The sequence below is a fragment of the Aotus nancymaae genome, unplaced genomic scaffold, assembly GCF_030222135.1.
Source record: "Aotus nancymaae isolate 86718 unplaced genomic scaffold, 86718_ANA_hifiasm-v0.15.2.pri h1tg000099l, whole genome shotgun sequence".
Lineage (NCBI taxonomy): Eukaryota > Metazoa > Chordata > Mammalia > Primates > Aotidae > Aotus > Aotus nancymaae.
Genome location: NW_026988514.1, coordinates 7,091,273 through 7,102,763, shown reverse-complemented (window position 1 = coordinate 7,102,763; position 11,491 = coordinate 7,091,273). Strand labels below are relative to the sequence as shown.

General features: G+C 50.6%; 1 pseudogene; it reads left to right on the top strand.

Moving 5' to 3' along the window:
* The first annotated feature begins 885 nt into the window (after positions 1-885).
* Positions 886-3,456, top strand: LOC135268104 (neurabin-2-like; annotated as a pseudogene).
* Positions 3,457-11,491: the final 8,035 nt, after the last annotated feature.

Sequence of the window (11,491 nt, the reverse complement as noted above, 5' to 3'; positions counted from 1 at the left end):
TGTTGGTTTTATTAAAATAATGATTTATTTAGTTATATTAAGCTTTAATTTTAAACAAACCAACTTTGTAGTATTATGAATCACCCCATATTGTGAATTTAGATCACACAATCACTTATTAGATGATAGACTACTGCAGTACAGTGCTAAAGGTCATGATTATTCCATATCCTACTTAGAACAGAATTGTTTGGATTTTTTGTTTTTTGAGACAGAATGTCTGTCTGTCACCCATGATGGCGTGCAGTGGCATGCAGCCTCAATTTCCTGGGCTCAAGTGATCTAAGATTCTTAACAAATACCTTTCCACTTAAAAATCTAATATATAGGCCAGGGGGGAGGTAGGGTGGGGGGGAAGGGTGGGTGGGGGAGGAGGGAGTGAGTCGCGGCGGCGGAGCGGCCCGGGCCGACGGAGCAGCCATGGGCGCCGGGGTGCCAGGCCCCACCACGAGCCGAGGCCTCCGGTCGGACTAGGGAACGCCCGGGCTGCCAGCCCCACTGACACTGACTCGGACGATCTGAGCCGGCGACGCCGCGGCTGCTTCGCAGGCAGGGCGTGCGCTCCCACCGGCCCCAGCCACCGCTTTGCTAATTTGGATGGGGGCGACCGTACCAGGCCGCTCGGGCTTTCGAAGCGGGACTGGCTGTTTTCGGCAGCTTGAATGGGGGAGATGACCTACACACAGGGCGCTTGGAGATGTTTTTTTCTTTTTTTAAAAAAGCGGAATTAATTGTTTTTGGCAGCTTGGTTTTGTGGGGACCCTAAAAAAGGCCTCCTGGGGTTTCTTTTATCGGAGGGAGGAGGCGGTGGTCCCGACTTAGCCAGCCGCCTGTTGAAGAGGGGGAGCGGAGAGCGGGGGAATGCGAACCCGGCTCCCCACCACCATGATGAAGACGGAGCCGCGGGGCCCCGGGGGTCCCCTCCGGAGCGCCTCCCCGCACCGCAGCGCCTACGAGGCGGGCATCCGGGCACTGAAGCCGCCCGACGCGACCGGGCCCGACGAGGCACCCAAGGGGGCCCACCACAAGAAATATGGCTCCAACGTCCACCGCATCAAAAGTATGTTCCTGCAGATGGGCACGACGGCAGGCCATCGGGCGAGGCGGGCGGCGGCGCGGGCCTGGCCGGGGCCCCGCGGGCGTCCAAGCGGGGCGTGCGCCTGTTGCTGCCGCGGGCCAGCAGCCTGAACTAGAACGTGGACCACAGCGCCCTGCTGAAGCTGGGCATCAGCGTGTCGGAGCGCGTGAGCCGCTTCGACTCCAAGCCCGCACCCTCCGCGCAGCCCGCGCCGCCGCCGCACCCGCCGTCCTGGCTGCAGGAGACGCGGAAGCTGTTCGAACGGAGCGCCCCGGAGGCCGCAGGCGGCGACAAGGAGGCCGCGGCGCGGCGGCTGCTGAGACAGGAGCGCGCCGGCCTGCAGGACCGGAGGAGCTGGACGTGGTGGTGCGCTTCAACGGCAGCACCGAGGCGCTGGACAAGCTGAACGCCGACGCCGTGTCCCCGACGGTCAGCCAGCTCAGCGCCGTCTTCGAGAAGGCCGACTCAAGGACCGGCCTCCACCGCGGGCCCGGGCTCCCCAGGGCCATAGTGGGGCCCCAGGTCAGCTCGAAGCTGGTCAGCAAGCAGTCCCGGGTGTTCCAGCCGCCGCCGCCCGCCCCGTCGGAGGATGCCCCAGCCGAGAAGGAGCGCTGTCCCGCAGGGCAGCAGCCCCCGCAGCACCGAGTGGCCCCCGTCCGGCCGCCCCCCAAGCCCCGGGAGGTGCGCAAGATTAAGCCGGTGGAGGTGGAGGAGAGCGGGGAGTCCGGAGGCCGAGTCGGCGCCCGGGGAGGTGATCCAGGCCGAGGTGACGGTCCACGCGGCCCTGGAGAATGGCAGCACCGTGGCAACTGCAGCCAACCGCGCGCCCGAAGAGCCAAAGGCCCAAGTGGTCCCGGATAAGTAGGCGGCGGCGGTTGTAGCGCCGCCAGAGAAGAGGGGTGGGCAATGGTCGGGCCCCGGACGTGGCCCCCGAGGAGGTAGAGGAATCCAAGAAGGACGATTTCTCAGAAGCGGACTTGGTGGACGTGAGCGCCTACAGAGGGCTCGGGGAGGACTCTGGGGGCAGTGCCCTGAAGGAGGACGACGAAGAAGACGAGGAGGATGGGGAGCCCCCCTACGAGCCCGAGTCGGAGTGCGTGGACATCCCGGGGCTCTCGGAGGAGGAGGACCCGGCCCCGAGCCGGAAGATCCATTTCAGCACGGCGCCCATCCAACTGTTCAGCACCTACTCCAATGAGGACTACGATCGTCGCAACGAGGATGTGGATCCCATGGCGGCCTCTGCTGAGTACGAGCTGGAGAAGCGGGTGGAGAGTCTGGAGCTGTTCCCTATGGAGCTAGAGAAGGACTCCGAGGGCCTGGGCATCAGCATCATCGGCATGGGGGCCGGGGCGGACATGGACCTGGAGAAGCTGGGCATCTTCGTCAAGACAGTGACGGAGGGCGGTGCGGCTCATAGGGATGGCAGGATCCAGGTGAACGACGTCCTGGTGGAGGTGGATAGAACGAGTCTGGTGGGAGTGACCCAGAGCTTTGCGGCATCCGTGCTCCAGAACACCAAGGGCCGAGTGCGGTTTATGATTGGCCAGGAGCGGCCAGGAGAGCAGAGCGAAGTGGCCCAGCTAATTCAGCAGACTTTGGAGCAGGAGCGATGGCAGCGGGAGATGATGGAGCAAAGATACGCCCAGTATGGGGAGGATGACGAGGAGACGGGAGAGTACGCCACTGACGAGGACGAGGAGCTGAGCCCCACGTTCCCAGGTGGCGAGATGGCCATTGAGGTATTTGAGCTAGCAGAGAACGAGGACGCGCTGTCGCCTGTGGACATGGAGCCCGAGAAGTTGGTGCACAAGTTCAAGGAGCTCCAGATCAAGCATGCGGTCACCGAGGCAGAGATCCAGCAGCTGAAAAGAAAGCTGCAGAGCCTGGAACAGGAGAAGCGGCGCTGGTGGGTGGAGAAGGCCCAGTTGGAGCAGAGCGTGGAGGAGAACAAGGAGCGCATGGAGAAACTGGAAGGCTACTGGGGCGAGGCCCAGAGCCTGTGCCAGGCTGTAGATGAGCACCTGCGGGAGACCCAGGCACAGTACCAGGCCCTGGAGCGCAAGTACAGCAAGGCTAAGCGCCTCATCAAGGACTACCAGCAGAAGGAGATCGAGTTCCTGAAAAAGGAGACGGCACAGCGTCAGGTTCTGGAGGAATCGGAGCTGGCCAGAAAGGAGGAGATGGACAAGCTCCTGGACAAGATCTCAGAACTAGAAGGAAACTTGCAAACACTGAGGAATTCCAATTCTACTTAACAGGAATCATTCCTTGACTGGACAATAATTAACCCCCTACCACTGTCCTCCCTCCCCTGTCCTCAACACCCCACCCCTCCCCCACCAGCCTGGGGACAGGTGCCCCAACTCCCCCCACCCTTCCACCCCACCTCCCCCAGCTTCAGGGACCAGAGGGCTCATATCACAGGCCCCCTTAAGATGGCCTGGGCAGACAGAGGTGGCCGGAAGGGTGGCTCTTTCTTGCCCCATGGGGCTGAGGCATAGAGGCTGAGGGCTGCCGAGGGCTGGCCTGGTGGTAGGACACGTGCACCTGCAGATCAAACTGCCAGACTTTTCACACTCCAGCGTTTGTCTCTGGACTGGAACGGGGCTGGGGCTCTCCCAGCATCTCGCCAACTGGAGGCTGCTCCCTGCCCATGGGGCACCTGGGTGGCCTCTGGGCCTCTTGACTTGAGATTCTACCTTCTCAGCCCTTCCCTCTCCCCCATCATTGTGCCATCTCTGTTGCATTCTGACCCTCCTGCCTTGGGGGTGGGGGGTTGCCTCAAAACCTCCCCCATCCCCTTTCCCTGTCCTGGGAGGGATAGAGTCCCCCCAGAGCCCGGAGGCTGGGCCTGGCCCTGGCCCTGCACTGATTTCTCCTGTGTGCTTCGGGAACAGGGGAGTGAGAGTAGGAAGAAGGGAGAATTCAGGATACCTGGTCCCCAGCTCCCCATTTCCTGGGGCAGCTGCCCTCAATTTCTCCTTGTGCCTCCCCTCTCCCAGGTGCCAAATAGCCATAACCTCCCCCTGGAACTCTTATGTGGCCTCTTGGGTCCAGGTTTCCTGGTCAAAGCTGGGAATGCCAGGGAGGAGAGGAGGTCAGCTTAGGGGACCTGGCTACAGAGGCCCTGGCCTTAGGCAAGGGGACCATTTCTCACTGGAGAGCCAGGGCCTATCCTGTTCTGCTCTGCCTGCCCAGCCCAAGGTGATGCCTGGAAGCCTTGTACTGATATCGAAGGGAGTCAGCCTCACCCCACCCCCACCCCCCACTGTTTTTCCAATGTTTTGACTGGAGGGCAAAATTTTACTACTACTCATCTTTTTGGAGACCAGGGCTGCCCTGCTAGCAGCCTGCCTTCTAAGTGAAATCAACTTTGTTTCCCCACTTTAACCCCAAACTGGGGCTTGGACCAAGGGAGGTGAGGCCCCCCCAGGTCCCCTCCCCTTTCAGAATCCATCTCATTTTGCCACTTCATGCCCCAGCCCCAAATCTGGGTTTTTGTTCATTGTTTAAAAACAGACCACCCATCCCATCCGTTTTGGCTTCTAGTCCCCTGTAAATAGACCATGACTTCTATCAGTATTTCTTGTCCCCACCCCTTCCTACCCCCAGATGTGCCCCCATCCCCTGAAGGAGCTGGCCATCTCAGTCCTGGGCCCACGCACTTCACCCCAGTAGATGGAGGGGGCGGAACCGGGTTGGAGGGACTGTTGCTGGCTGCTTGGGCCAGTGGCTACCCTTGCCCAGCTATCCGGAGGACCGCGTCTCTGTATATAATATATATATGTATGTATTGTTCCTGGTTTTGTATGGACCATGCCCTCTGTCAGGTCGTCCCCATAAAAGCAGCCCCCAGAACATCGCTGCCTGGTTTCTTGGTTCACTGGGGCAGGGAGTGGGCAGGGATCAAGGATGCCAGGCTGCCCCGGTGGTCCCCTCCCACCAGTGCTGCCTCTAACCCTGAGGAACTTCCTACAGTGTCCCCCGGGTGCCTCTCTGCTCCCATTCCACCCATCAACACCCATGCTTTTTGTCCTGTCCACCTGGGCAGGGCTGGGGGTTTCTAGAGAGTTCGTTCAGGCTGCATTCCTTTTTCAAGGCCTCCAAGAAGTTCAAAGGATCGGCTAAATACAGCAAGGTGAACCCCAAGTCGTTTCCCCAGAAGGCCTCTAAACTGTGGGGACACTCTAGTTTGGGAATCTTCTGTTAAAAAAAGAAAAAGAAACAAAAATAAACTGTGGGGATACTCAAAAAAAAAAAAAAAAGAGTTTGAGACCAGACTGGCCAACATGATGAAACCCCGTCTCTACTAAAAATACATAAATTAGCTGAGTGTGGTGGCGCACACCTGTAATCCCAGCTACTGGCAAGGCTGAGGCAGGAGAATCGCTTGAACCCTGCCTCCGTCTCGCTCTGTTGTCCAGGCTGGAGTGCAGTGGTGCGATATCAGTTCACTGCAACCTCTGCCTCCCAGGTTCAAGCGATTCTCCTGCCTCAACCTCCCGAGTAGCTGGGACTACAGGTGACTACAGGTGGGTACCACCATGCCCAGCTAATTTTTGTATTTTTAGTAGAGACCGGGTTTCACCATGTTGACCAGGATGGTCTCCATCTACTGACCTCATGATCCACCCCCCCGGCCTCCCAAAGTGCTGCAATTACAGGTGTGAGCCACTGCGAGGTCTATATATATATATTTAATTTAACATATTAATGTAATTTCTAATATTTGTAAAAATCGTAAAAAAAAACCTTTCCAGATAAGAACACCTGCTACCACTATGTAACATACAATCATTCGACTAATTGTTGTATGTTACAGTTTAAGAACTCACTGTAGCTTAGTGGTTAAGACACAGCACTCCAGAGCTAGATGATCCGGATTCAAGTCCTGCCTCTATTACATATATGTTGTGTGACCTTAAGCAACTTACTTACTCTCTCTGTGCCTTAGTTTACTTTCCTTCAGACAGGAAGTAAGGCAGACAAACCCAATTTTGTTCGAATGAGGGACAACCTACAAGATAACTGGGAAGTACTCTTCAAAGCTATCAAGGTCGTGAAATTTAAAAAAAGACAGAGGAACTGTCCTAGATTAAAAGGCACTAAGGGGCTGCAACAACTAAATGCAAAGCAGCATCTTGTGTAGGACGCTGGAGCAGAAAAGGGACGTTAGTGGGACAAGCAAGTCCCCCTTCCCTCTGGAGTAGCATAATTCCAAGGAGCATATTGGCGGCATTTTCCAGAGGTTCCCTGGGGGAGTGCACTCCAGTCACCCACTGTAATTATTCTCTTCGTAACACTTTTTTTTTTTTTTTAAAGATGGGGTTTCGCCGTGATGGCCAGGCTGGTCTTGAACTCCTGACCTCAGGTGATCCACCCACCTCGGCCTCCTGAAGTGCTAGGATTACAGGCATGAGCCACTGTGCCTGGCCCACTTTTTTTTTTTTGAGAGAAAGTCTTACTCTGTGGTCCAGGCTGGAGTGCAGTGGCACGATCTCAGCTCATTACAACCTCTGCCTCCCTGGTTCAAGCAATTCTCCTGCCACAGCCTCTGGAGTAACTGGGACTACAGGCATGCACTACCACACCTGGCTAATTTTTGTATGTTTAATGGAGATGAGGTTTCGCCATATTGTCCAGGCTGGTCTGGAGCTCCTGGCTTCAGGTGATTTGCCTGCCTCAGCCTCTCAAAGTGCTGGGATTACAGGGGTGAGCCAGTGCGCCTGGCCTTGTGACACATTTTTTTTTAAATTGGCTGCTGCCTGCCTTTTCCTGGCTCACTTCTTCATGCCCCACCCAGTGCTCCCTCTGTCTCCCAAATAAAGGAACTGTCACCAAATCTTTGTCTCAGGGCAGCTCCTAGGGGAACAAAAACTAGGACATTTCATTCCATTTTTATAAAGCACAAAAACAGGTGAAATTAATCTGTGCTATCAGAAGTCTGGGTGATGATTGCCCTCAGATGAGAAGAAGGTAGAGACTGGATGTGGACAGAACGAGGTTTCAGGGACGCTGGTAATGTTCTATTTCCTGATCTGAGTCCTGGTTAAATGACTGCATTTTTTATTTGTGAAAATTATTTGAGACATACAATGATAATAGGTACAATTTTGGGTTGGATTATTATAACTCGATAAAAGATTTTTAAATAATTCTGTTAGTTTTGGCAGAGAGCAGGAGTTTTTTTGTCAGGTGTTTTGTTGTTGTTTGTTTGTTTTTAGAGTTACCCAGGATCTTAATCTGTCACCCAGGCTGGAGTGCAATAGTGCAATCATAGGTCACTGCAGCCTCAACCCCCCCCCCCGGGCTTAATCCTCCCGCTTTGGCTACCCAAGTAGCTGGGACTGCAGGCAGGAGCCACAACTCCTGGCCTCAGTTTTGTTTTTTACAGTGAAGGAATGGTAAAAATTCTTACTCATTGGCTTTTGCAGTGAAAACAGGATCATATGTTTGTAAGAAGTAAAACAACAAATCATTTTTATAACTATTTTTCTGGTCCACATATGGCCAGAAAGTAGGAAGAGACAAAGGCCAGAGGGATGAAAAGTTGGTTCCAGGAGGCAAAGAAGAGGACAAGAAAGAGAAGATGTAGAGATGATACGGTCCGCACAGACCAGGGAGAGAGAAAAGGAAGCAAGTGACGTTAACAAAACGTGAATACAGAAAGACAGACTTTTTATCTCCATGCTGTCAGAATGAATATAAGGATTCCTCTCCAAAGCCGAAATGCATAGGCATTCATGTAACGCCCTCTTTATTCTACATTCAACAAAGAAAAATTCCTCAAAGCTTGTTTGACATTCAATAAAGACCATTTATTTTAAGAAAGCAGCAGGGTCAATCCCCATTTACAAGGGGTGGTACATCTCTTTTCACAGCCTCACGTTTCCATCTGGTGGCCTTTTAGGATATCATGGACAAGGACTCAAGAGTTACAACTAAGGCAGGGTGGATATTTCCTGCTGGCATCTGTCGTGTTTGAGGGTTACACCCAGGCCTCAGATGGGAGGGTCTGCATTTGTAAGGCAGATTGTAAGGAGAGGTGTGGGAGAAGACATCTAAACCAACCCTGTGAATTTCATTTCAGGGTGGCCTGAGCCACAACATTCACATCAAAAACAAGCATATTCTCATAACATTTATTAACCTTTGTCAGCCACTCCTACTAGGTCTTCCTATAGACATTAATGCTTAAAAAAATTCCCAAAGTAAATTTTGCTGAGATTCCAGGTTGGCCTATCATTAAGTTGGATTGTTCAGTGTACCGACACCAAAACATTTATTGCAATACATTACAGGGCAAGTTTAAACGGCCTAGGCACGCAAACACACATACACCCGCCTACTCCAAACTCATGTCAGAGTTCTCTACTCTTCCTAAATAAAAGGCAAAAGTTTTGCTGGTATTTTTTTAAGTGTAATTTAGGGACTTAAGATGGGGCAAGAAAAATGTCTGAAAGGCCCTCCCCTCCATGCTGTGCCCTTATAAATGATAGAACAGATAGAGAAATGGAATTACTGTCTATACAGTTGGGCTTGAAGTCATAAAGGGGAGCACTTGAGATCACAGAAATAAACAAGGAAGTTCTTAAGAAGCCATGGGAGAAGCCAAGGCCCACGTAACCTCATAACCTGAGGCTGCACTCATCTGAGAGTGCTGTTGAATCCTGAAACTCAGGTGCGGAATTCAAAACCAGAAAACTAGTGTGCTCTGAAGAAGTGCCAGATGTCTGAGAAAGCCCACCGCCATGAAAGAGAGATAACAGATAGAACAAATGAAAAATATTTTTTACAACCAAAAGTCAATTAAAGCCAGTACATTTGTTGTAACTGAGTGAGCGTGAAATCACCACTGAGACAACGACTACCCCAAATTACAGGGTCTTTATTGCCGGTGGCCACTGAGGACTCATGTCTTTCTAACCCATGGCCCCAAAAGGAGGGTGTCAAATCCTTTTATGCCCATAAACCACCTCCTGGGTGGGGGTGAGGGTGAGGGGCTTTGGACATTCTGATTGTTACTTACGTGGAACCACAGAAGTCAAGATAAGCATTAGTTTACACATTGTCTGGGTAGAGTGGAAATTACAGAACTTAGTTATTTATTACAAGTCTTAGTTTTTCTTAAAATGGCTCAGGAGCCAAAATGGCATTGGTTTGGACTGCTTGCCTGTCACATTTGGGATGCAGAGAGCAGTTTCAACAGAAAGCCGAGGTATGGTCGAGGTATGCAGTTTATGGAGCAATTACCATGTCACACATTTAATATCTTCAGCAAAACAAGGCAAAATAAAACCAAACAATTATGAAAAAGAACCAATTAGAGAGCTCAAAATTAAAGCCCAAGTTACTGAAATAAAAAACTCAAAAGACAGGCTGAGTGACAGCAGAGACACACTGAAGTGTGCATTAGCAAGATGGAGCATTCAGTTGAAGGAGTCTTGCAGATTAAAGCTGCCCACCCACCCCTGCCCCTGCAGGAAACTGAAAAGATTAAGAGACATAAAGCCTGAATGATGACATTCAAGCTTTCATCTAGTAGGAATTCCAGAGGCAGAGAGAGGAAGAATGAGAGAAAGTAGTATTTAATTAATAGCTCAAAATTCCCCAAAAGTGAAGAAAGCTATGAAAATAGAGAGAAAAATGTTAAAAGCTACCAAAGGAGAAAAAGTTAAAAACTCAAAGAAATAAGGATCATATTTTCCTCATTAATTTCATTAGCAACACCGGATACAAGCCAATGAGGCAATGTCTTCAATGAGCTGTTGGAAAATAACGGTAATTTATGCTGAATTCTATAACCCAGCTACAGAATTATTTAAGAGCATAGTGAAACAAAGACATTTATTTTCTTTTTTGAGACAAAGTCTTGCTCTGTTGCCCAGGCTGGAGTGCAGTGGCATGATCACAGCTCACTGCAGCCTTGATCTCACTGGCTCAAGCCATCCTTCCACCTCAGGCCCCCTAGTAGCTGGGACTACAAGAGCCTACTACCACGCCTGGCTAATTTATTTTGTTCTTGTGTAGAGACGGGGTTTCCCCATGTTGCCCAGGCTGGTCTTGAACTCCTGGGCTCAAGTGATCTGACTACCATGGCCTACCAAAGTGCTGGAATTATAGATGTGAGCCACTGCACCCAGCCCAAAGGCATTTTTGAACATTCAAGATTTAAGAAAGTTTACCACCAGCAGATTCTGTTGAAAAGAACTACTTAAGAAGTCCTCCTGCAAGGAATGACATGAATCCAGAGGAAGAAGCAGTGTGAAAAAGGTAACACTTCTCTAAGTCATCAGCCAATGCTATTGTTTAAGACTAACGTGTTGATTGCCACAGATGCTTAAAATCACAATTTAGAATTAGAATTCTGGATTATATCAACAGGAGAGTTGGGGAAAGGGAAAACAGCAGGGGGAAGTGAACATTTCTTATCTCTCACACCTGTAATCCCAGTACTTTGGGAGGCCAAGGAGAGTGGATCACTTGAGGTCAGGAGTTCAAGGCCAGCCTGGCCAACACGGTGAAACCCCATCTCCACTAAAAGTTTAGCCAGGCATGGTGGTGGGCAGCTGTAATCCCAGCTACTTGAGAGGCTAAGACAGGAGAATCACTTGAACTCAGGAGGCAGAGGTTGCAGTGAGCCAAGATCATGCCACTGCACTCCAGCCTGGGTGACAGGAAGAGAATCTGTGTTAAAAAAAAAACAAAACAAAAAAAACTGAAGATGCAAAGATAATAAAGTCCTAACAAACAAGTGTTCATAATAAATGGGGAATAAGAAAAAAATCAAATGAATAGCAAATAGGCAATTCATATGAAAACACCATTCAAGGAAATTAAAATTGCTCAGAAAGATAAGAAAAAATGCAAAAAGTGGCAAATATATATATATAAGGAAAAATGCTTGATCTCACTAGTTCTCAAGGAAATACAAATAGAAGAGTATTGAGATGCTATTTTTACTGAACAGATTAGCAAGTATTTTCCAGTTTGATAACAGATGTAAGCCGGAGTTGGGCAAATGGGTACCTTCACATCCCACCAGAGGGAGTGCATATTAGTGCAGTCAATTTGGAGGACATCTGACATATCTATTAAAACCAACACATTTGCATGTGTGAGCAAGAAATTATCGCCAAGATTATCTTAGCAGCATTGCTGGTAGCAGTGAGATATTGGCAACAATCTAAAGGTCCATCAACGAGAGAATGACTACATGAACCATAGTATGTTCCTACCACAGAATACTCTGCAGCAGTTAAAAATGGTAACTTAGATTCTTTTCTTTTCTTTCTTTCTCTTTTTTTTTTTTTTTTTTTGAGACAGAGTTTTGCTCTGTCTCCCAGGCTTGAGGGTAGTGTTGCAATTTTGGCTCACTGCAACCTCTGCCTCCTGGGTTCAAGCGATCCT